Raw genomic sequence first — 25306 nt, forward strand, 5'->3', positions numbered from 1 at the left:
GCTCCTGTCCCCATGTCTCCCTGACCCCATGAAGATTTGAATTCAATGGAATTCAGGAAAGATCCTTCACAAACTTGATCAATGCTTAGCAACTTTTTTTGTTTTTACTAAATTGTTCATTTCAAAGTGACAACCCTGAAGGATGAAGGTCCAATGGGTCAGATTCCCTTGGCCAGCCTGTCCGCTTCTACTGATTCATTGAGCTTTGCTATTAATTTTCTACCTCATGGTTAGCCTGCCATGAATACATGATCTTGTTAAGAAACATCTACAAAATATTTATTCCTGGGGAACTTATTTTACCAGTAAATGTATTTTAGGTTTTTTTAACTTTTATGATTTTTTTGAAATAATTAAAAACATCATTTTGCTTTTGCTCATTGGGGGATTCAAACCTCTATTTAATCATGTGATGCTTTTTTATGATTTTTTATTCTTGTGTTATAGCAATCGTATGGTGGGTTTTATCTCCTCTTTGTACTTGCAATAACATATTATTTGACCATGAATCACTTTAATGGATTGAAACATAAGCATGTGAATTGAAAAATAGATACATTAGTCAAATCAATAAATAAATATGAAAATATATTTCTACTATGAAAAACCATCTTGGCTACTGTGTCCTCCAACTCGGACAGAGAGAGCTGAAATATATAGCTGTAAAATATGGCTCACCATGTCAACTAGCCAGTGCCTGCAGCCTAAAAGGAATTTGGAGCACTGAGTGAGTAGTATTTCATCAACAAAATCATAAAATAAAGACATTAAAATGAAGGGATGATTGAGTGCTGCAGGACGTTTGTAAAATCACCCTTCAGTCTGAGGCTGGAGTAGTTCAGCATTAGGAATTGCATACTCTTCATGACGATTTGCTTACAAATCACAGCAGCCGGCATTAACGAGCCGGGTGAGTAGACTGGGCTTGTTGCTAAACTAACTCCTACTGGCTTCTGTGGTCGAGCATGGAAGAAATCCAGGATAAAGCTTTAGTTCAGGAAATAGGAGACTCAGTGACCTCTATCTCTGGGATGGGATCTTTGGGAATGAGCTTCCCTAAGCTGTTTCCCAGTTGGAGACTTCTGGTCATCAGCTAATGTCATGAGAGGAGATTCCTATTAGTCCTTCTCGTGTGCCTTATCTGATACCCTTTCTCCTGGGTTGTTTCCCCTATTAGACTGGGGGCTCATTGAGAACAGGAATTGTCTAACTGCTACACCAAATTGATAATGGATGCTTGATTCAGTCTTTCCTTTTTTGAAGGTATCATCAGAGATTTAGTCTTTACCTTGTACAATGCAGGACATGCTTTTGTTTGTGTTGGGCCATTGTATAAAGAAAGACAAAGTACATGTATGCTATTAAGTGATGCAACATAAAATAGAAGGATTTTAAATCATTTGACTTTTAGAGAAGAAAGAATGGGGAATCATTATTTGGAATTGCACAATAGCATTCATTTTTTTTCCCCAGGAATACTGAGATTTAACTGCCAATTTTGAGTTTGTTTTGACTTCGTTCCTAGGTATTAGGATTGAGAGAAATTTTCTTTCCCTCTTTGCAAAGAAGGGGGATAATAAGCATGGGATATCATCTATATCAGAAGCAACTGATGTGTTGAGGGCAGGGATGGTACCATTTTGAACTTTGAACCCTCATTAGCACAATGCCTGCAATCGCTTAATAAATGAAATCTTGCTGTTTGCTTATTTGATGACTAACCCCAGCTCTTAGTACAGTTCCTTATGTAGAATAGATACTGAATAAATGTTTATGGATTGACAAGGAAGGGGAAAGATATATTTGGAAAGAAAAGTAATATTAAAAGTATTTTAAAAAGATTAATAAGAAAGAAGAAAACTGATCAGAATCTGTTGTCTTTGTTTTGGGGAGCCAAAAGATCAATGATCTAAAAAAGTAAAATAAGAATATGAATAAAAGAATAGTATTCTATAAATTGCCTTGCGTGGGGAACCAAAAGTCTCCTGATAGATCTCCCAACATTGTACTCTCTTCTTTGACCATCAGAACTCATCCCTGCAGGCTTAGCAAACAGTGACCCTCATGGAGGGTCTAGCCTGGAGAAATCACTGGGGTTCTTCTTCTAGGACCTTGAGCCATATGCTAAGGGTTTGTGACAGCAACAGAATTCTGGATATTATTTTTCTGGCTCTGTTGACTGCTATGGGAGGAATTCATTTTCCAACATTTCTTATGATTCAGTTCACTGCCCTGTTTCCTCTGCTTCTCTGCACTCATCCAATTTGCCAGTCTGGGAACCCAACAGGCAACATATTGGGGCACTCCTAGGAGTTGGAACGAAGGTCATCTGGAAAACCAAGAGAGTATCCATCTTGAACTCTGAAAGTCCAGACTAGGTCAGTGTTACTGGGAAGTATGGAGCAGGAGAAGGAAAACTGACTTTGGGCAACATCACTGCGTCTGTTTCCTCCTCTACACAAAAAGGGATTGGACTGAATGGTTTCCAATGTCCTTTCCAGACCTCAATCTTGCAAACCCATAGCTCCTTCCCTCTGCTTCCCAAGATGTTTGTTGAGGGATCCTATATGGATGTACAGGGATGCAGGAATGGGATGGGATAGATCTGTACTTTCAGAGTGAGAGACACAGCCTTTAATAGAGAATCAGTCTGAGTTGTGTTGTTACTAGGTCAGTCACTTCACACTCCCCTTCCTCCACATTGACTTGCTAGCTAGGAGAAGTTGAGCTGAGAATGGACTCAAAGGGCTTTGGGAATATCCCTTGACCCTTACTAAGGAAGTCTCTGGTAAAGGAAGCAGCCTGCCCTTTATTATGCTTTTTGTGTCTTTTGTATCTTTTCTCTTTGTATCTTTGCTCAAATATCCTCAACATCTCTCTAAGGAGCCTTTAGGACTGTCTGCCTAACCTGGAGTTGTTTTGGGGGACTCCACTATACTATTCCCTAGGACTCATCCATCTGACTAGATAGGTCCTATGCTCATAGACTATTTGGCCCAAGGTCTTGTCAGGATGCTGACCTTCCCTGGCAGAGGCTATACTGGCAAGAACACTTCTTCCCACACTACATGGTTGGAGGGAATTGGCTGGACACTCAAGAGCTGAGGCATTGGCCAACAGATCTGAATTCATTATACCAAAGCTTAATTGCTTGTGTTTACTATTGAGTCTGACCCATGTCTATAGGGCTGGCTTAATAAAAACAAACAAAAACAAAAAAAAAAACCCTCCTGCCCTCATCCTAGACTATCCACAGCTTGGCAGGTGTAGGATATTTGACGGATGCCCAAGAATGTCCTTGGAGTGTCCCTGAATCCCAGCATAGGACTCTGCTCAATAATCCAGAAGTTTTATCTTGACCTCTTTTTCTCTTTTGTCCAGATGCCTTTGTCCATGGTAATTTCTCAACAGTCAAGAAATCTTTAATCCAGAATGTGTTAACACTGTCTTCAGGAGAAAGAGTAAATAGCTTGCTTAGGAGCATTTTTAAGTTGATGCCCCTGAAAACAATGGTAGTGACTTCTTAAGATTTCAAACCCCTCACAACAGGAGAGCTACTTGGAGGCTAGAGTTCTTTTGATTCTGATTTTGAAACTGATGTGATTTACATGGGCTCAGGTTTTTCCTTCATCATGAAGAAAGCTCGTGAATCCAATTAAATAATTTTCAATGTATTACAAACTGTTTATTTACCCAAGCCTGAACTGTTTCTCCAGAAACCTCAAGGTCATTCATTATACATCGCCCCATCTGAGCGGACGCTCAGAGAGGAACCCGGGCAGCAGCATCGGCTGTATTTCTTGTGTCCCCATCCTCATTCCCTGAGTGTGAAAACTTTATTGCTCATTATTTACTGGGCTGTGATGAAGTGACAGATGATTTATTGGGAGCCCCAAACTGTGTTTCAATGGTGAACATTTTTATCCTTCTGTATTGCAGCCCTGCCAACCCCTTCTAACTGCTGAGACAACAAATAAAGAAACTCAATGTTGGAGGGCCAGTGACGATCACTCATAAACGTCCATGTTCCCAGGCCCGCTCCAGTCCTAATTTGATTCAATTCCCTTTTGTTGCTTAAAAATTCAATTTGTTTAATTGAGCTGTTTGACAGTAAAGGCGGAATCCTAGGCATTTTAACCATTCACATTAAATTTCTCTCCACATCGTACTTTTATTAATGAGCTTCAGAGAAGGTTGCTTTAATTTAAACGTGGTGACCTCACAGGCTTATAAAAAGATCTCTGGGCTTTCATTCTCAAGGCAGAATTAAGGTGAATCAATGTGAGGCCAGGCAGGGGACAGTTGCTATTTCTTCATCCAGCATGGAGCACCAGTAAAGTCAACCTGGGCCCTGACATTGGTTTTTGATCGGACTTGCATTCTTATGAGTGGGAGTGGGTGGACACATGCATACCCATGCTCACCCTCTCTGTTTTGCCCTTGTTTTTCATCCACAACAAGGGGCAGAAGGGATCACTTTACAAAGTCCTTCCTGAAACCAGTTAAAAAAGCAAGCATCTCTCTTCACCCATTTCCAGGGGGAGGAGGAACGAAGGCAGATAATGTATTGCCCATTGTCTGCTTTTTACAGGGTTACCTGGTTATTGACATTTAAATAGCTGAACAGCTTCTCCTTTAGGATTAATAAGATACACAGAAACTGGTGTGTGATTTTGAAGGTTTACTAAACTTTAATCTGTAAAATTTAATAGCGATCTCCAAGTCATTATGGGTGTGTGGAAGGCGGTGTGCCTTTACAAACACTTTTCCAGCAATGAATTATGTTGGCGGAATGGGGTAGCTGTGTATCATTACGTCCAGGTAAATGCCAAGATGATGACATAATTGGTAGTTGGGAATAAAATACAACCCCTGTAAAATGTTACTAAGGTAAGTGCAGAAGGATTGTAATTCATTATACATAAACATGACTCCCGGTTATTTATCATTGGGTGAAATATAGAATAACTTGATGTTGCCAGGCATTGTTCTCCCCGGCCTTCGCTACCTTCCTTATTCAGCGGTGAAGCCTTGGCCCACTTTGGAGAGGGCTCATTTCTTTTATCCGCCCATTTTCTGAGAACGAATTTTAAGTCACCTTCCCAGAACTGGAGAGTACATCGTCTAGAAACTCTAGGTCCTAAAAAAAATGGCCTTGTTAAGAATGATATCCTGCCGATTTCCGACAGTGATAAATTTACGACTTTGGATTAAAGGTCAGATGGCTTTTTCAGCCATTAGGACAGCCCTGCTCTGCCATACCCGGCTCTAGGAGGAAATCCGTTTTGCACACTGATGCCTGTTATGTTAGTGTCAGCCGAAGATGGAGGCATGGCAATTGTTTGGAAGCCACAAAGCCCATTTTCTACCTGGCCAGCCTATGCGCCTATGCTGGCCCTAGGCTATTATTTAACTTTTAACCTCTTGTTCACACAGAATACATGCATAAAAGTACCATATGCTGCATGCTGAAGAATATCTTAGCAAGGCTTGTTTTAAGCTGTTGGCCAGATGACCCAGCGTGCATGATTCCAGGTGTTTTCTGGGACCTCAGAGTCAGTCTTTTTCTCTGAGACATTTCATGGTGGGTCTTTTGAGCCCAATTCTCATGGGTTGGGCCTTTAACTCAGTGCAAAAAAGGCCTTGGTCAGAGATTTTCTTTTGACCATTCTTTTTGGGTGCCTAATTCTAAAATATTTTATCACGCTTCCCCTGTATATGACTACCAGGCTCTTGTCAGGTGCAAGATGAACTGCGGTATAAGGACGAGATATCTCTCTTCCTCATAACCATCTTGAGCTGCAGGGTATGATGAATTATCCTTACTGTCACTCGGAAATTCCCTTCTCCTGCACTTAAGGCTGGCAAAATTACACCCCAGTCGGAACGGAGAAAACATCTGAGGTGACAGCTGTGGAGCACATGGTGAGCCACTGGGCCATTGGTACATCAGCCCTTTGTAACAGGATGAGAGCCTTGCTAATGGACTTCCCTCCAATTAGAACCCTCTCTATCCAGTCAGTCTCATTGTTCCAGGATAGGGTACCAACCATACATTGATTCAAAGCAGAGGAAAGGGGAGAAGTGTGCATTCAGAATAATTCTCCTTCAATCCATGACTCCTTGAAGTGAGTTGATAGAATGCTTCCTAATGATATCAGAGCCCAGAAGCCTTGAGGGAACTGCAGAAACAAGAGAGAAATTCTGTTTTGTAAAGTTATTTCTCTCTAGTATCCCCATTCCTAGCATTTGTTCTCCATGATTTATTCACTCACTTATTCATTTATTTACTTATGTATTCATTCATTTAGTCATTAATTCTTTTTCATTTAGACTTTCTTGGAAGTACAGCAGTCCCATTCACATAACAATAGCAGCAAGAAGAAGATTTTAGAGCTTTAGTTTTTAGCTCACCTTAAACCATTTTTATTGGCTATTAGCCCATGGGTTGGTTCAAGGATTTAGTATAAAATAATTAGACAAGAGCAAGCTTCTTTAGGTGAGGGAGAGGTTAGAATGTATGCACATGAGGGCTAGGATTCCGATTTTTCAAAAAGTCTTCGTCTTCTTAATATCTAGCCCTCCGCTTAGCCCTTTGGAGGCAATTTGTGGATACCTTTTTCTTACGTGCTGCAATTAAATTCAAATAAAGGTGTGTAATGGATGGGTGGAGGGTGACCTAGAGTTCACAAGAGGATTTCTTGCCTGCCTCTGACTGACAACATCTATGTGATTCAGCCTGGGGGTGGGTAGGGGTACTGAGGAAACAAAGCAATCTTCAACTTGGCTGCTCAGCCAGAAGATCTAATGACTTCTGGACCTTTACAAAGGTAATGCCTCTTTTCCTCCTTCCCTCACTTCCTTTAATTCTCCATGATAGCTTATGACTCTGAACTTTTTGCAGAGGGTGGGTAGGTGACCCACGAGTTCTGGTCAAAATATTTAATAACAGATTCTTTGAAAATTGCATCAGCATGGCATTATGTACATTACTAAGTCAGGACAATTAACAAAACAATCAACCAAGTCCAATTTGCAGTGCTTGCTGAAGATGTCTGATACATAAATGCTACTAATGAAAATTTAACAATTGACTCTCATAAACTGCACGGTCTTGGTAGGCTTGAGAGGATAGGATGATCAATATCCTTTCCTTACAGGCATCATTACAACCATTTTCATGCGGCAGTTAGACTAGGGAGACTCGATGAGTTGGTCTAGATGACCTAAGCCTCTATCCTCTTTTTCTGAATGTCTTGTACCCAGAAAAGTCAAGGTTTCGAGGTGACTTTTTTGAATTTTAGAGGACCAGGGTCCCTCCAGTGGAGCTGAACTGGTGGCAGAGAAAGTTCCTACATCAGAGAGTTTGCCACTAACAGGGAAAGTAGTTCCTGCCATGGTCTACCTTGCCAGAAGCCATGGACTCTAAAGCAGATGGGACAGAGCTGAAGTAGAATGGAAAAGACCTCACGAGCAGGTCTGCAAACACCCCCTTTAGATGGTGCAAAGTGATATCCATCCCACAAGCGTAGCTGTGCTTATGGCCACCATCAATTGTTTAACTTTATCAGATCCATGTGAGTATTTTGTGCTTAGCATCTTTTTGGTGTGTAGGAAATAAAGCCTGTACCATTCCTGACTCCTATTATTCATTTAATTCCTTCCTTCTCTCCAGTCTGGGGAGATCTTTGTCATGAGTCAATGGGACCCCAACACTTAAGCATTTCAGAATTTAACAAACATGATAAAAGGGAGCTCAGGCCTGAACTGAGTTCCAAACTTAGATTAGTGAAGAAGGGAGAAAGAGACTCTAGACTCTAAAATAGTTACCATCACTTGAGGAGACAGATGTAATAGTTTGTAATGTTCAAAATATGAAAAGCACATAGCCCTGTTTGAGTTAGACGCCTGAATTTCCCTTTGGGTTCTGCTATTTATACCCACTGTATGTATTTATTTATAGATATTTATATCTATATATCTATATCTATTTCTATCTATCTATCCATCTATCTATCTACTTGGTCAAGTCACTCCCCTTTGTGGGTTGTAGTTAGTTACTTTATTTGTAAAATGAGGGTGTTGAATGAACTACCCTCTGCATTAGTTTTATAGCTTTGAGTTCTAGCTCTGAAATGAAACAGTTTTTTGACTTTGTGGATAAAAAAGAATTGTTTTTAGAGTCTTATTGGATTAGAAGTAAGAATACTGAACCTGAACTGAGATGCTCTGGCTTCAAATTGCACAACTTATTTTCTGGGTGACAAGAACCTCTCTCTGCTTCAGTTTCTTCTCTGCAATTTGAAGGTTTGGGGATGAATTTCAAGCAGTCCTTTTAACATTAGTCTATGATTTCCAGCCTAGCAGAATGGACAAAGAAGTGAAAGTTTGAGTTTTGCTTCTAGCAACTGAGAAATTGTCTTAAAACTCCGCATTTGACTGACAGTAGGAAAGTCATGGTGGGAGATATGGAGATCTCATGTGTCCTCTGTTGTGGAAGGTGATAAAGGAGGAGAACATCTAAAGGCAGGTAAGAAAAAAGGATGAGTTCCAAATCAGGCAACAGGAAGCCACATTGAGGTTCCAGTGGTTCTATTGTCTTTTCAATGGTGATACTGCTTTCACTGCTGCTGGCAGCAATCTTAGCAGGTCTTCTAGTCAGATGTGAGTCTTGTCCCTGTCCTCTTCTGAATCCTTCAAAAAGAATAAAACTCTTTTAAGAGTTAGAAAATATCAGAGAAGAACCTAAACTTCCCACCTGTTAGCCTTCATTGTTTTTACAATAGCAGCCCACAGTTGTGTATGCAATAAAATAAAATCATTTTAGAGTCATATTAATTGTCCAATTCAGTCTGTGTCTTTCCTTTTGTCTCTCTTCTTCATTTTTGATATGTGGTTAAACTATTTGATGTCACAGATTCAACTTATTTATTATTTGTTTATCAACTATCTGTCCTCTCTCTCTAATAACTTATATTGGTCTGGCATTTTAACATTGAAAAAGAACTTAACTACATTAATTTATTTGGTCCTTTCTGCAAATTGGTCTGCTTATCTATTCATTCATTCATTCATTCATTCATTCATTCATTCATTCATCTATTCAGCCCCTCATTTATCTTTCGGTCTATCTCTCCTTTTGTCTATTTATATGTATGTATTTATTGGGAAGGAGGTAATTTCCCATATCAGGTGCTCCGGTATTCACCTCACATGAGGCACTTCATGCTGATGCCACTCAGAACCACTTAATGTGCAAGGAGAGAGTCAGCAACCTGAGGAAGATGAATGGCGGATGCTTCTGTGGTTGCCAAGAAACTGAGATGAAGAAAATGATGCTCATTGATTAGGGAACAACAAAGTTCATTTAGGGACATGAATATTCTGGGAGATTATTCTGTCATAAGAAAAGATGAATAGGAAGAATCCAAGGAGTCAGCAAAGACTTATATGAAATGATGCAGCATGAAGTTAGCAGAACCAGGGAAGGAATTTATACAATGACTCCCACAAGGAAAGAATGAAAAAGAAACAGACTAAGGCAAAAAGAACTTTGAAGGTTATAAACTTCTAAAGAAACCATTGTTCTCAGTGGTCTTAGAAATATATATGGATAGGGGCAGCTAGGTGGTGCAGTGGATAGCGCACTGGCCCTAGAGTCAGGAGGGCCTGAGTTCAAAAGTGGTCTCAGACACTTAATAATTACCTAGCTGTGTGACCCTGGGCAAGTCACTTAACCCCACTGCCTTACAGAAACAAACAAAAAAAGAAATACGTGGATAGACTTACACAAGATAATGAAGAGCAAAATGAACAGAACCAAGAAACAATCTGTTTTCTTAAATAACAACTTTCATAAATTAAATCATTTTAACTATTATAAATACCCAAATTTACTACAAAGGACATAGGAAGGAAGATATTATCTGTATCCAGAGAAAGAACTGATAAGTAGAAATATGTATAGATCTTACAAATATATTTATGCACAGAGAAGTATATATGTATATATATATATACATATATACACATACATACATAGAAATAAACATAGTTGTGTCTAATTATTGCCATCTCTAAGGCAGAGGGTAGGAGAAAGAAGAGAAAAAGGGAGAAAAAAAGAAATTTACTCAATAATATTATTTTACATTTAAAGGAATAGCAAGTTGTACACAAAATATATTTTTAGTTTCATGTATGATTATCTTTTTATTATTCTATGTCATGAAATTGTTTGTTTCATTCTAAATATTAATAAAAATGAAAAAAAGAAAAGAAAATGAACCTTCCTCCCTACTGTGCAGATGTGGGAGACTATGGATGAGGAACACTGTATATGTTACTGTTTTCTTAAACTCCTTTTTTCCTTTTCTTTCTTTCTTTCTTTCTTTCTTTCTTTCTTTCTTTCTTTCTCTCTCTCTTTCTTTCTTTTTTCTTTTTCCTCCATTCTTACTTCCTATTTTCCTTTCTTCTTTCTTTCTCCTTCTTTCTCTCTCTCTCTCTCTCTCTCTCTCTCTCTCTCTCTCTCTCTCTCTCTCTCTCTCTCTCTCTCTTTCTTTCTTTCTTCCTTCCTTCCTTCCTTTCTTCCTTTCCCCCTTCTCTCTCTCTCTCTCTCTCTTTTCTTTCATCTCTTTTTCTCTGTAACTGTTGCTTTATCAAGAATGACTTGCTGAATAGGAAAGGGTCAGAAATTAAGATGATTTAAAAACAAATTGTATTAATACAATTTAATCCCTCCCCAACTTTTAAATAGTATTTTAAATTTGTCAGTTTTTCTTATTGTACTATGTTATGGAAATGCTTGTTTTCTTCCATAAATTAAAAATAAAATAATTTAAAAATTGCAAAGCACATTATATACATTGTTTCACTTGATCTTGATAGCAGCCTTTTGAGACAAATACTTTAAATGTTATTTCTTTTTTCAGATGAAGAAACTGAGGATCAGGAAAAGGCATCTTTCCTCTGGTCACAAAAGGGGTCTATGACAGAAATGGGTTTTGAATTCAGATCTTCCTGACCAGTATTCTATGCACTCTAGTTCATCTGTGGAAACTAAGTTAACTAATGACAAGAGTTAATATTACTAATTAATGAACTTTTTGTTGCTTTACATTTTGGAGGTAATAATGCTAACTATTTTCCCTCACGAGTAAAGGATTCCTTTTATCAAATAAAAATAAGCTGTTCTTTGGCAAAGATCATATTACTTTGGAGTTTTTGGCAGACTCAAGTTTCAAACTGTGGAGCTCACTGTAATACTGGGGGGGGCAGTAAGTCATTTTTACTCTCTTCCAGTTCCCTTTCTACCCTATGACACACCCACTGGCTTACCATTGAGGAATAAAGATGAACATTGGCTCAGCCACTAAACTTAAGTGGTGGCATCTCATTTTGTTTTAAGCATCTGATCTATAGAAATAACCTGGTGGTCAATGATAGACTTGGAATGTCCTTTATGATTACTGTATGAGAATCATTGGAAGGAATTGGATATGTTTAACCTGCAAGAAAACTATGGATGGAGAGAAATGCATGATAATAGACTTCAACTATTTAGCAGGTCATTATAAGATTTGTTCTGCTTAGACTATAAATCAACTTTGATCTCATGGGTTATAAAACATGCACCAATTAGTAACATTTGGAAAATATTTCCAGTACTTTTTTTGGTGCAAGGAAATGGGTTTAAGTGACTTATCCAAGGTCACACAGCTAGGGAATTATTAAGTCTCTGAGGTCAAATTTGAACTCAAGTCCTCCTGACTATAGGGACAATGATCTATCCACTGAGCCACCTAGTTTCCCCTTGGAGTATATTTTCCAATTGCTTTCCTGAATGGCTATATCAATGCATAGCTCCATCAACAATGTGTTTATTTTATTTTAATATTTTAGGTTTTTTATTATTTTATGTTTTAAGGCAATGGAGTTAAGTGACTTGCCCAAGGTCACCCAGCTAGGCAATTATTAAAAGTTTGAGGCTGGATTTGAAGTGAGGTCCTCCTGACTCCAGGGCTGGTGCTCTGGCCTCTGTGCCCCCTAGCTGCCCCCGTTGTGTTCATTTTATCAAATATCTCCTAATATTTGTTATTTTCCTTTTAGGGTCAACTTTTCCATTAAGAGGAGTGCGAGAGAGAAGTCTAGATTTGCTTTAATTGAATTTTCTAATCATTATAGATTTGAAGAAATATGTTTCATATTGTTTTTGATAGCTTGAATTTCCTTTTAAAAGTAGCCGTTGAAATCATGTGAAAATTTACTAATTAGAAAAAGGTACAGTGTTGGAGAAACACAGGAACATTAGCTTAATCTGAGGAGGCCTGAGATCCTCAATTTAGAGAACAGCAATTTAGATAATAAAAACCACATTGTAAAAGCAAACAACTTGGCAAGATTTAAGAACTGTGAAGCCAACACAATAACTCTAAAGTATTTCAGAATTACCCATGTCATGTGGTTGGAGATAACCAATACCTGCTTATCCCCTCCAAAAACATCATCCTGTTCACCCCTCAGAGGACACAACAAGAAACAGTGCGTGAGAATGGAAATAAGGAAGTCACCCTTCTTTTCAGGAAAGAAAGACACCTTATAACAGTTTGACCTTTTTAAAAGTGGAATTGTACCAACTTAGTATTTTACGGAATTCTTCAAGCGCCTAAGGAATGGGGTGTTGTCTGGGGAGTTTGGAGAGGGGATCCTTATTCAAGTGTGGCTTGAACCAGGCTCCTACGCAGTCCCACTCACCTCTGGACCTCAGCCATTTTGTAAAAGATTTTCATGGCACCTGAACTGGAGTGTGGCTTAACTCATCTTTGGTATTGACTAGTCAGAAGGTAACTGAACAGAATTACCTTTTTGGCTGTATCTACTAGGAGAACTTTTATGGTGACAACATTCAAGGGAGCCACCTTGACAGCGTTTTATCCTAGAGACTCATTTCTTTTAAAAGATCAGATGAGCAAAATAAATGTTGGACACTGATAGACTGATAAAATGAAGTATACAATGCCACTACTTACAGATCTCCTAGTGGCATCTCCTTTAAGGATGTCCCCATGTAAAGTGACATAGACATACAACAAATCTTGTTTCACAACTACTTACCAGTTACTAATGGCAAGACCTTGGAAAACTTACTTAACCAACTTACCCTCCCTGGACCTTGATTTACTCATCTGATAAATAAGTGCTAGAGAGAATTTCTTGCACATTACCTTATATCTTGCCATCTAAGAATATTGCCCTTATCCTATCTTGTCATGCCCCTTCGTTATTTCTGTGGCTTTGAGCTTGCAGCTTGTCATAGAAATGTTTCTTGGAAAACCTCTTTATTTCCTGCTTTCCTCAAGGATATTTTATTTTTGACATTATTTACTCAATTTCTTGGTATTTATAAATTGTCCCTACTTCTAACTTTCAGATTTTTATTTGTGGGTTATTCTGCCAGTTAAAAAATAATTTATTTTGTTAAATATTTTCCAGTTATGTATAAGAAAAATTAACATTCATTTTAAAAATTGAGTTCCAAATTCTCTTTCCCTCTGATCCCTTGAAAAGGCAGGCAATATGATATCAATTATATCTGTGAAGTCATGCAAAAGATTTCAATATTAGCCATGTTGCAAAAGAAAACACATGCAAACAAGAAAAATAATGTTTATTTTTAAAAAAATGTGTTTCAGTTTGTACTCAGAGTTCATCAGTTTTTCTCTCTGGAGGTGAATAGCATATTTCTTCGTGAGTCCTTTGGAATTGTCTCGAATCATTGTCAGGATCAGAGTAGCAAAATCATTCATGGTTACAATCCTTAAAATATTACTGATGGGGTGTACAATATTCTCCTAGTTCTGCGCTCTTTACTTTGCATCAGTTCATATAAACATTCCCAGGTTTTTCTGAAACCATCCTGCTCAGCATTTCTTATAGCACATGTCCCATCACAATTGTATCCTGCAACTTGTTCAGCCATTCCCCAATTGATTGAAGGATGCTGATGAATAGACTACTGTCCTAAAGAGGTGTCAGAGATCATAATATAAGTATATAAATGAGTGGGTTCTAATATTTTCATGATTGTTTCCTTGTTGGTGTAGACTGTTTTAATATAGGAAAGGAAGAGGATTGGAGTCACTGGGAAACTTGGACAGCCTCTTTGATGATTCTAAGCTTTTTCTGCAGCACTCATCTTTTAAATGGTAGGTTCTTCTGGTGATGTTATATAGTTAGAAATCACAGAACATCACAACTTCAGAAAATCCCAAATCCCAAAGTGGTTTTAGGATCCCAACATCTTACCCAAATTATTGAAATATAAGAAGATTTGTATATATATATATATATATATATATATATATATATATATATACACATATATATATATATGTGTGTGTGTGTGTGTGTGTGTGTATAGATAGATAGATAGATATAGATATAGATATAGATATAGATATAGATATAGATATAGATATAGATATATTATATGACCATAATTGAGTTTTGTACCTGGAAAAGGGGGTAGGCCAATCATGAAGAAGATGAAAACTCTGAGTGTAGCCCTGGCATTCACAAAATATTAGAAGACCCAAAGAAAGACCTTACCTATATTCAATAGGCAATAAGATTTAAAAACGTTATGAAAGAATCTCCAGCAATAAGAAGGAATAGATGTATGGTGATCAGACTGAGTGACTATTGTGAAGGTGCTGATCCAATGAAGAAGAAGCTCTATGTAGAGGCTTTTCTACCATGAGTTCTGTTTGTCCTGGTTTAAAATCGTTACTCTCCTCAGATTGTAGTAAACTGGAAGCTTATGAAGGGCAGAGACTTTCTCACTTTCCTATTGGCCCCTGTCAGTCAATCCACTGCTTGTGGTAGGTGCTAAATAATTGTTTATTGACTGTTTGCAGTTATTAGAGATTTTTGGGAGACACAGAAAGAATATTCTAATAGCAAAGGAGATATCAGAGTCAATAGAACCCCAGAATGTGAAATAGCAGAAAATGCAGATACCACCCATATTGCACCCCCCCCACTATTTCCCCAGTGGAATCTAGAGCACTTCATAATATGTGATTATGCCAAGGGGTCATCCACTGAATTTTTTCATGTGATGGAAAAAAAAGGAAATGGGTACAACCCAGAACAAGTAGATGAAAAAAGAGGTGTCTTCTGCAAGGACAGCTGGATGGAAAAGTATGAGGAATATTGGAATACTGGAGTAGAAAGAAGTTGGAGAAAGACACTATGAATGTTTTACCTCATAGATGACCACAAAGGTGGAATTTCTTGAATCCAGAACTTATCTGACAGCTGGAAAGAAGTATTTCTTTCTGAGATGGACAGAGGAAGTAAAAAATAATAAAACATGATAACCTGTGGAAAGCAGGAGCTCAAACCTGGAGTTCTTTACATTGTCTCAATCCTAAACTCTTTTTTTCTCCCTAGCTTCTAATTTTCTTCCCCTTGAACTGTCCCTTTTCTGAGGCATTGGTTCCCGTGTTCCAATAGGAGCTCTGAAAGACTGAGACTTAGTATGGAAAATGATGCAACTCTTAAGATTGGGTCAGTTTTGCTGATATCCATCACCAATTCTTATCTTTGTTGTTGTCCCTATGTTTCTCTTTGGTCTGTTCATATATCTCTGTCTGTCTACTTTTCTGTATCTTTCTGGTAGTTTTATCTTGGTCACCGCCTCTGCCTCTGTCTCTATCGCCCTCTGTCTTTCTGTCTCTCTCTGTTCTCTCTCTCTGTTTCTGTGACTCTGTCTCTCTCTCAGTGTCTCTGTCTCAGGCTCTCTCCGTCTCTGTCTTTGTTTCTCTCTGTATTTCTGTCTTCTCTCTCTCTCTGGCTCTCTGACTCTCTCTCTGACTCTCATTCTGTCTCTCTGGCTCTCTCTCTCTCTCTCTCTCTCTCTCTCTCTCTCTCTCTCTCTCTCTCTCTATTTCTCTCTCTCTCTAACTCCACACTCCTTATGTTCAGAGGGTGCCAGAACAAGGACATTTGATGCCTTCAGCCTGTCTATAAAACAAAGATACTTTACATGTACGGCAACAGCAGTGTGTGTTTAACAAAATCATTTAGTCACCTCCTGGCACGTAGGTGGGAAATAGAGAAGCTGTCATTCCTATTGTCTTGTGTTTCTTTCTAACCTTTGTTGGTCTCCAGCTTAGTGATGGAGAATTTTCTGTCCCCTGAAGCCCCAGGCTGGCAGACATGTTCTGGGTCATAGAACAAGGAGTCTGATCAATATAGTTGAAAGCAAACTGGAACCTTAGAAATGCAATTGCCGCCATCGATGTGCCAGAAGGATGCCGCTAAATATTCGATGGGGCCCTGGGTGGCAATGTCATAGCTAAGCCAAGGAGAAGGCTTTGGACAGCTGATGGCAGCTCAGGTCTGTGATCAGGCATTTGTGGGTTTGGAATCCGTGCTGGGACTTGGATGCATTTCAAGAGCTTGCTCTGCTCCTCATGCTGGGCGGGATATTAGACAGACGGTCAGATCCGTCATTTCTGTTGATCTGAGGGGCAACCTGAGCATCATGACAATTGGGCTCAAGGAATCTTATAGTGAGTAAAAGATTAAGGAATCCCTATTAAAATGAATCTCCCATCTGTTCACCATGCTAACCAAGGAATCCACCTGGCAGGGCCTGATTATGTATGGGCCTATTGGAAGCTTGTCTGCCATTATCTTTCCTCATTCTTCTCCCTCTCTTTTCCCCTTAGTTTCCCTCCTCAAGCACCTTTCCCAGGTTCTATTCTGGTAAGACTTTATTCTCAACCGAGTGTTAACTAAATCAACCTCAAAGGATGTGGGTTCCCCTTTGGTGGAGGTCAACACTTAAGAGTTATAGAGAGGTAATGGGGTGGACAGGAGGGGACTTTTGACTTAAAGTTCTATCATTCTAGGCTTAGCTTTAAGAGTTTTAAGTATTGTATTTCTCAGTGTATTTCAGGTGTGATGGAAATCCTAAATCTTTAAGACCCATCAGCACCATACAGAGACTTTGGGGAGAAGGGGAGAGGGAGTTGTCTTTTTGAGAGCAGGGGATTCCATTTATATTCATGGCTTAGGTTCTGCCTGCTCAGAGTTGGACTGTTGATGTCTTAGTCTGCTGGATTTGTCAGTGATCAGTAGAAAGAAAGTATCACCCTTTAGACTAAGGATGGCACCCCTTAGACTAGAGTGCCCTACCTTTTTCATGTCATGGACCTTTGGGGCTATCAGTTTGGCAAAAACTGTTCATTATAGAGGAAACCAATTTTATTGAAATATATTATTAAAAAATTTTAAGAACAAGAGAAGATGTAGCACGGGGGATAGAGCATTATGTCTGGAAGCGGAAAAAAATGAATTTGAATCTAACCTCAGACACAAGTTATATGACCCTGGGCAAATCACTTAACCTGGTTGTCTCAGTTCCTATATCTGCAAAATGGGGATGCAATGGTACCTTCCTTCCAGGGTTGTTATCACAATTAAATGACATATTTGTAAAAGTGTTTAGCACATGGTAGGTGCTATGTAAATATGAGCTATTAGTAGTATTATTCTGGCAGAGGGAACAGTTTGGACAGAGATCTTTGATCTTGGAATCATGATGATTTGGGTTGGAATGCAACCTCTGACATTTATTAGCCATATGATCCTGGGTAAATCATTTCACTTCTTTGAGCCTCAGTTTCCTCATTATAAAATGAAAACAGCAATAGCACCTTCCTCACAGGACTTTTGGAAGGATTGGAAGAAATAACATATGGAAAGAATCTTAGAAAACTTACTGAACTAGATAAATGTGAAATGCCTTGCTAGAGAAAAATTGAGTGGGAGAAATAAAGAAGGATATGTGATTGGAGAGATAAATAATTGGATATACTGGTGATACTTATATGATAAGAGTCAGGGATGACCAATGGAGAGTCTATCCACATGCTCTATTTGTAGCCATACTATGTTCCAAGAACTAGAGAAAGATTTATACGTGCTAGGATGCTCAGAGAACAGAGGCTTTCCAAGGGCACATAGGCAAGAATGGCACAGAGGGAGGAGATAGGCATGGATTGGGGTCATTATCATTGGAAGGCATACCCATGTCAAAGATAGCTCAGATTCATTGAAAGAGAAATTGCACTAATGGTCTGGCTGAATCCTCTTTTGCCCCATGAAAATTGATGGACTTGAGTTCCCATCTCTCTTGATAGACCAGAAGGTTAGGCTCATCCTGGCTGATTCCAATGATGTGGTATGTGGGCACTTCAGGAATCCGGCCTCTCCCTGATCACATAGAGCAGGAGCCACCCCCCCCCCCCCCACAGAAATACTGATTTCTGCATTTGAGTGATTGCTGAGCATGTAATATCTCCTCTGTTTGTTGGAGGAGTCACTGCTCTGCCAGAATCTAATTCATTACTCATTAAAGCAGTTTGAAAGGAAGCACAGAGTGTACTAAAAGGTGCTATATAAAACCAAATTAAATGTATTTTAGTGGAAGGGCACTCAGCCCATTGTTTCCAAGAAAATCTGATAATTAGGACTGTGGCTCAGTGAGATGGTATAATCTACCTGGGGAAAAATGCTTATTACAATCATGCCATTCACATAGGCATTTGTTAAAATTGTTTCAATTACAGAGACATATTTTAGGATTGTATAAGTTGGTTCTCTAAAAAATCATTTTGGAAAGAAGATTTCCATTCTGGAGCTCAATCTTAATGTGATCAGTTTCCTTAAAGAATATTTTAGGAATAAGTTAGTTTAGCAGAGGCAGCTTTTGAAGGGTTCTGAGCTCTAAAAGTTTTTATTGGTGATAATTATTTATTTATATCACAGTTCTTTCCTGATTTCCTTATATGCACTCCACTTTTGCAACCCCATACATCTCCATTTGTAGCAAAGAAAATCAATTAAGTCAAAATAATGGTCACAGATAGGCTATGTATAAAGTATTCTATCCCTAGAGTCCCCCCATCATTCCAATGACAGAGGCAAGGAGCATTTCTTCATGTCTTGACTGAGGTCACCTATCCATGTTGTGTTCTTCTTTTGGTTTGTGTTGCTTCAACCTTTGCATAGGGTTTCCTTATACAAAGTCAAGTTCTCATCTTTTTTGGTGCATCCTTCCCAGGTATGTCTTGAGACATACTATCATTAATTCAAACCCCATTATTGGCAACTTATACCTGGGAGGAAAATTTCAACAAGAATCCCCAAAACTCCTTTTGTGTGGGGGTATTAGGAAGATGAGCAGTGTCAACATGGATCTGAAAATGGATGGATCCAATATTTCAGTGTCTAGTGGTGATTTTCATACTCTATACATATTATATCTCTTAGACAAAATTTCTCCTCCAAGGCCTCACTGGAGTGTGAATAGGATGCTGAACTTTCAAAGACTAAGACACTTGAATACAAGCTTGAGCAGATCCTTCCACAATGGGCAGGTTTTGACTCCAGACTTGGGAATGGACTGCACATCCGTTGTCCAATGACTAGTCTCATTGAATTCAGAGAATTCAGAGAACCAGTGTAATCATGGGATCATGACGCAGCCATAGGAATTCTTCAACTACTCCTCCAAGTCATAGAAGAGGACAGGGAAAAAATGAGTAGAATACTTCAAGTATGCCATGCGTCACTGTAATATGCAGATATGTCATATCACATGTATGTGTTTGTGTATAGTCCATGTAGATTGAAGATGGCTATGAATGACCATACTCAAGGCAGTGATTTATGAATACTATGACTGGGGAGACAAAACTGAACTAAAATGGGATCCTACCAGAACCATTTATGTTTCTACTCCCTAGCTATTCCAAATCCCTAATTAGATTCATTCATATATTTTCTGTTTTCAGGAAGATGAATTTCTCCCCATTTAGGGAGAAAAAAAGGCAGACTTAGAAAAACTCTGACTCTTCAAAGGGTCTTCAGAGGTGGGGTTTTTCCTATTAGAGAATATTTCCCAAGGGGAAGGTTCTCAATATTCTTATAAAGCCATACAAACATTTATGTATATATGTCTGTGTATTTTATTTTTTAAGAAAGATTTTATTTACTTTGTTTTACAATTTCCCCCCTTTCTTGCTTCCCTCCCCCCACCCCCCACAGAAGGCAGTCTGTTAGTCTTTACATTGTTTCCATGTTATTCATTGATCTCAGCTGGATGTGGTGACAGAGAAATCATATCCTTAAGGAAGAAAAATAAAGTATGAGATGGTAAAATTACATAATAATATAAAGCTTTTTTTTTCTAATTTGATAGTAATAATCTTTGGTCTTTGTTCAAAGTCCACAATTCTTTCTCTGGATACAGATGGTATTCTCCATTGCAGATAGCTCAAAATTGTCCCTGGTTGTTGCACTGAAGGGATGAGCAAGTCCATCAAGGTTGATCATAGCCCCCATGTTGATGTTAGGGTGTACTTCTGGTTCTGCTCATCTCACTCAGCATTAGTTCATGAAAATCTTTCCAAGCTTCCCTGAATTCCCATCCCTGCTAGTTTCTAATATAACAATAGTGTTCCATATACCTGTGTATTTTAAATGGGATACGCTTTTGGCTACTAGGAATACAATGGTTGTACAAATCAAAATACTATATGCCTATATACTCTTGAAATGAGAATTTTGGAAAGATCTACCTTCAGAAACCTTGCCAAGAGATCAGAGAATTCATAAACATAAAATAGGCAAGTGAGAGGTCAAGAATCTAGGATAATGCTCAGTTTAAGAACTGGGAGACTGGAAGGATGGTGGCACCTTTGACAATAATGGGGAAGATTGGAAAGGAAGAGAATTCGAGGGAAATGTAATGAGTTCAGTTTCAGACATTTTTAGGGAATCTCTGTGGTAACAACTTTAAATGTTCATTAGGCAACTGGTGGCTAACTTAAGCTCAGAAAAGAGCCTGGTGCTAAATGTGTAGATCTGGGAGTCATCCACATAGGAATGACAATTAACTATACACAAACTAAGGACATCATTGAGAAAGAATGCAGTGAGAGAAGAGAAAGTTAGGACCGAGACATGCTTCTCCCTTCTGATCTTAGAAAAATGAGGAACTCTAGGAGATGATGCTGTGGACACATTCTGACTGTAATTGTTAGTTTGGCTTAATTGGTTTTCTTTGTTACAAAGAGAGTGGGGATAAAGTGTATATAAGGAAATCAAGAAAGAACTGTAATGTAAACAAACAAAAGTCACCAATAAAACTTTTACAAAAAGAAATAAAAATTCTTTTAGAGCTCAGAAACTCCCTAAAATTCTCAGTGAGGACTCATTGAGTGTTTAATGTGTACCAGGTGATCTGCTAGATGAGAAACACAACAATGAGAGCTCTTGCTTTCAAATAGGTTATACTCTATTAGGGAAAAGAACATTTACATAAGTAGATACAGAATATAGCCAAAATAAATATACAATTTTTTTCTGGGAGTAGGTGAATATTAATGATGAGGAGATAAGGAAAATTCTAAGAATTATATTTCACACAATTTAAAAGTGCATGGGGATGATCTATACAAAGACTCAGAGGTGGGAAATTGAATAACATGATCTTATATTTCCCATTTGGCCAAAGCAAATGTGGAATCGAGGGGGTTGGAAGATAATATCTCTACATAGTTTTTAGCTATGTTCTAGGTCACTCTTGAGTCAGGAAAGAAGGATGCCTACTCCATATTAGCTTTATGAGTATTTCTTTAGATAAGAGAGGATCAAGGAATCCATAAATTCCAGAAACTATCAAAATCTATTTATTAAGTGACTACTGCATACTAGATATTAGACCAGGCACTGCTGATACAATTCAAGGAATGAAGTCATACTTGCTAGAAAAATACATTCTAATAGGAGAGACAGGGAGGATAGAGATAAATAAATACAGCCTAAAGAAAAAGTTCATAAATTGAAACAAACACTGTAATTAAAAACAAGTGGGAGGGATGTCCCTCTAAGGTCTGAAGTCATGTGGTTTGGTCAGGAGGGGTAAAATCAATCAGTATTTTAATCACTTGAATGTGCTACCATTTTCAAATGGTAGTATGGGGTTAGTGGCTGGAGGTGAAGGGTCTCCTGGTCATATTACTTTCCACTATTGGAACCCATAGGAATCAGAGTTGAATGTGTCTCTTCCAGCATGGACTGAGCTTTGAAACTTTTGCTTGACTTGCTTGGAAATGACATCCAGAACCTATCGTGAACTGCATAGGCTTGTTGACTAATCAATGTGGTGAATTGTTAGTGGGAAGGGAAGGACTGGAGGGGCCCTCAACAGCCTGTTTCTTGTGGTAGTCCCAGAAAGAGAAAGAAATAGGGACACACAGAGGCTGATGAATCCTCTTCTCTATCAGTCCATTTCTTTTGTTTTTTTATCTTTGTTTTCTGTCAAGTCATTTCAAGGGGGACATGAGTGTCCCTTCAGGTATCCATAGAAAGGGAATAAATTTTAACATTTGAAAAAAATCAAAGAGGGAAATAAATGTGTGGGCTTTTGCCTCCTTTTGGCTGTGGGATTCCTGACAAGTCTCTGAACCTTTTTGAGCATTAATTACTTTATCTGTAAAATGGAAATAATATAATGAGTTGAAGTCATCAGAACTCCTCTTCATATTGTTTGGGATATACCTCTCTGCTTTGCTGTTATATACCAGAAGAAAAGAAGCTTCCCGAGGGCAGAAACATTTCCACTTTTGTCTTTGGAACTCTACCTACCATGGTGCCTGGAACTTATTTTTTCTGACTTGAACTGACTTCATTGACATATTAGGTTCCTGGTGAGAACATTCCTCTGCCAGTGCAGATCAGCATCTCTGCAAAATGTAGTATTTGAGAAATTGCCTAGAGCAATGAGAGGCTAAGTAATTTCATCATGGTCATAGACCCAGGCTGAATCAGAGGAGAATCTTGAACCAAGGGCTTTCTGACCCCAAAGCTAGCTCTTTATCCATTAGGCAACAATGACTGGCATACGGAAGGTGATTAATAAATCCCCCCCTTAAATCGAATTTATTTTAATTGTGTCAAATCCACAGTCCAGAGCTCAAAGCCCAGGTTTCAAATGTCAGTCCTAAGCAGACAAGGTTGTATGTCTTTAGCTTAATATGAATTGTTTCGACTGGGAATATCTCAGTGTGGGTGAGTTAAAAATCAGATCAGGAAAAGTATTTTAATTTGTGTGTATGTGTGTGTGTGTGTGTGTGTGTGTGTGTGTGTGTGTGTGTGTTTAGTAACAACAGTCTCCTTAACCTACGATGGCAGATAGCCAGAGGAAAAAGTGGTGTTAATGAGGCTCCTTCTAAATGGGATGAGTCCTGGCCTGACAGTTTGCCATCGTCTCATTGGCATTGGATTGAAAAGGCAGGTGGTGGCACTGGGTTGCCCGATCCTTTTAGATAATGATGAAAGGGGAGTGACGGGTGAAAGATTCAAGGACCATTGAAGAATGGCCCAGGGGAGGGAGACAGCAGAGGAAGGAGGGGAAAGGGCTGGAGAGAGAGCAGGGCCAACCAGGCAGACACTGCCACTTCCTCTCACCATTGTAGGTTATATACAGCGATAAAGGACAGCAGCTGCTAGGGCAGAATCCGAGACCTATCAAAATCTGGTGATGAGTGAACTGGCCAAGGAGATCACTATGGATTTTCATCTGGCCAGTAGGAGATGGACAGCGACCATCAGGTGTCTGGGGTTTGTAGCTCTCAACAGAGGGAACTATCCAGGATGGGTGGTCCAAAAAAGGTAGAGGCTGGGTGAGTAGGGTAGAAAGGAATTTTCTAATCTCTTTCTATGTCACTGTGTGTCAGTTTTAAATCTTCAGCTACTGATTGTGCATCAGCTCAGAGGGTGATCCAGATTCTTTGTGTTTGTCTCCCTCCCTCCTTAATGATCTACCTTACTTTTCTGAGCTCAGTCCTCTATTCCTGATTACCTCCATCACAAGGTAAAAGAGAGAATAAAATCTAATTTGTCTACCCAGGGACAAATGTGGGTATGGCTAAATGGGATGAGTCCTGGACTGACAGTTTGCCACTGTCTCATTGGCATTGGATTGAAAAGGTAGGTGGTGGCACTGGGCTGCCCGATCCTTTTAGATAAGGATGAAAGGGGAGTGATGGGTGAAAGATTCAAGGACCATTGAAGAATGGCCCAGGGGAGGGAGGCATGGGGTAATCATTTTTCTTGGGGAAGAGGTGGGATCTATTGATTAAGATAGACTTTGAAGAATCTCTGGGAAAATCTCAAGAGGCAGCTGTCAACATGTTGCCAAATATATCCCACATGAATCCCAAGGGGAGGCTGAAGGCCTCTACCAAGCTAGGGGCTTAGGGTGAGATGCAGAGAATTTATGTTGTATGACAGAGACAACAACATGTCATTTTAATGTCGGGACAGTTGGGTACCTAAGGTTCCATGCATGTCACTGTGAACAATGCTGACTCTGAAGTTTGAAGCGGAGTTTGAATCCTATCCCTAATTCTTACTGCATTTGTGGTTTTGGCTAAGTCTTCTTTGGACCTCAGTCTTCACATCTGCCAAATGTGGGAGTTGGACTAGCCAACTTCTAAGAGCTTTTCTACCTCAAGATCTTTGATTCTTTATGATCTTCATCCATAGAGATGCAAGTCTATCTCTAGGGAAAAGGAAATGGGTTCCCTTAAAGAGCTTAGACTCTTTCAGGGCTACAATTGTCTCAGCAGGGACAGTATGAAAATGGAGAGTTCCCTCTCAGCAGGAGGGCTTCCGGATTTTTGAGGGAACCATTCTATTCCTGTTACCAGGTGACATCAAGCCACCTTTCAGATTCTCCTGAAGCACCAAACAGAAAACAATAGACTTCAGCAGCATGTGGTAGGGAGGTTTGCCGAACTCTTCACTTCCCTTACTGATGTTTCCCCATGAAGAATGGGCTTTTCTGAGGATTTTCTGTGTATTTGGCTCTTGGCTCATAGATCAAGGTGAGCTCATGGGGGAGTGATCAATTCCAGTTAATATTAAAAATTAGTCCAAGTCCATTGTTAAGAAAAATGATCATCTGGAGCTGCTCTCTGCTATTGCAGAGTAATGAGCTGAAGGGGGAAGAGCAACCTTCCTCTGAAGCTTGGGATTCTTAGATTTGCAACCGATCTCCCTAATGGGGGAGATCCAGCAACGTCACCTTCACACTTAAATGGGAGTGTTTAAAAAAGAAGCACCTGACAGTAATAATTTTGAGTCTTTGGATTAAATAACTAAAATGCATTATTATGGGGTTAATAATTACCTCAGACAGGTTTGAATTTTGACCATTCCTCTGCAT

This window comes from Macrotis lagotis, chromosome 4, assembly GCF_037893015.1.
Source record: "Macrotis lagotis isolate mMagLag1 chromosome 4, bilby.v1.9.chrom.fasta, whole genome shotgun sequence".
NCBI classification, from domain to species: Eukaryota; Metazoa; Chordata; class Mammalia; order Peramelemorphia; family Peramelidae; genus Macrotis; species Macrotis lagotis.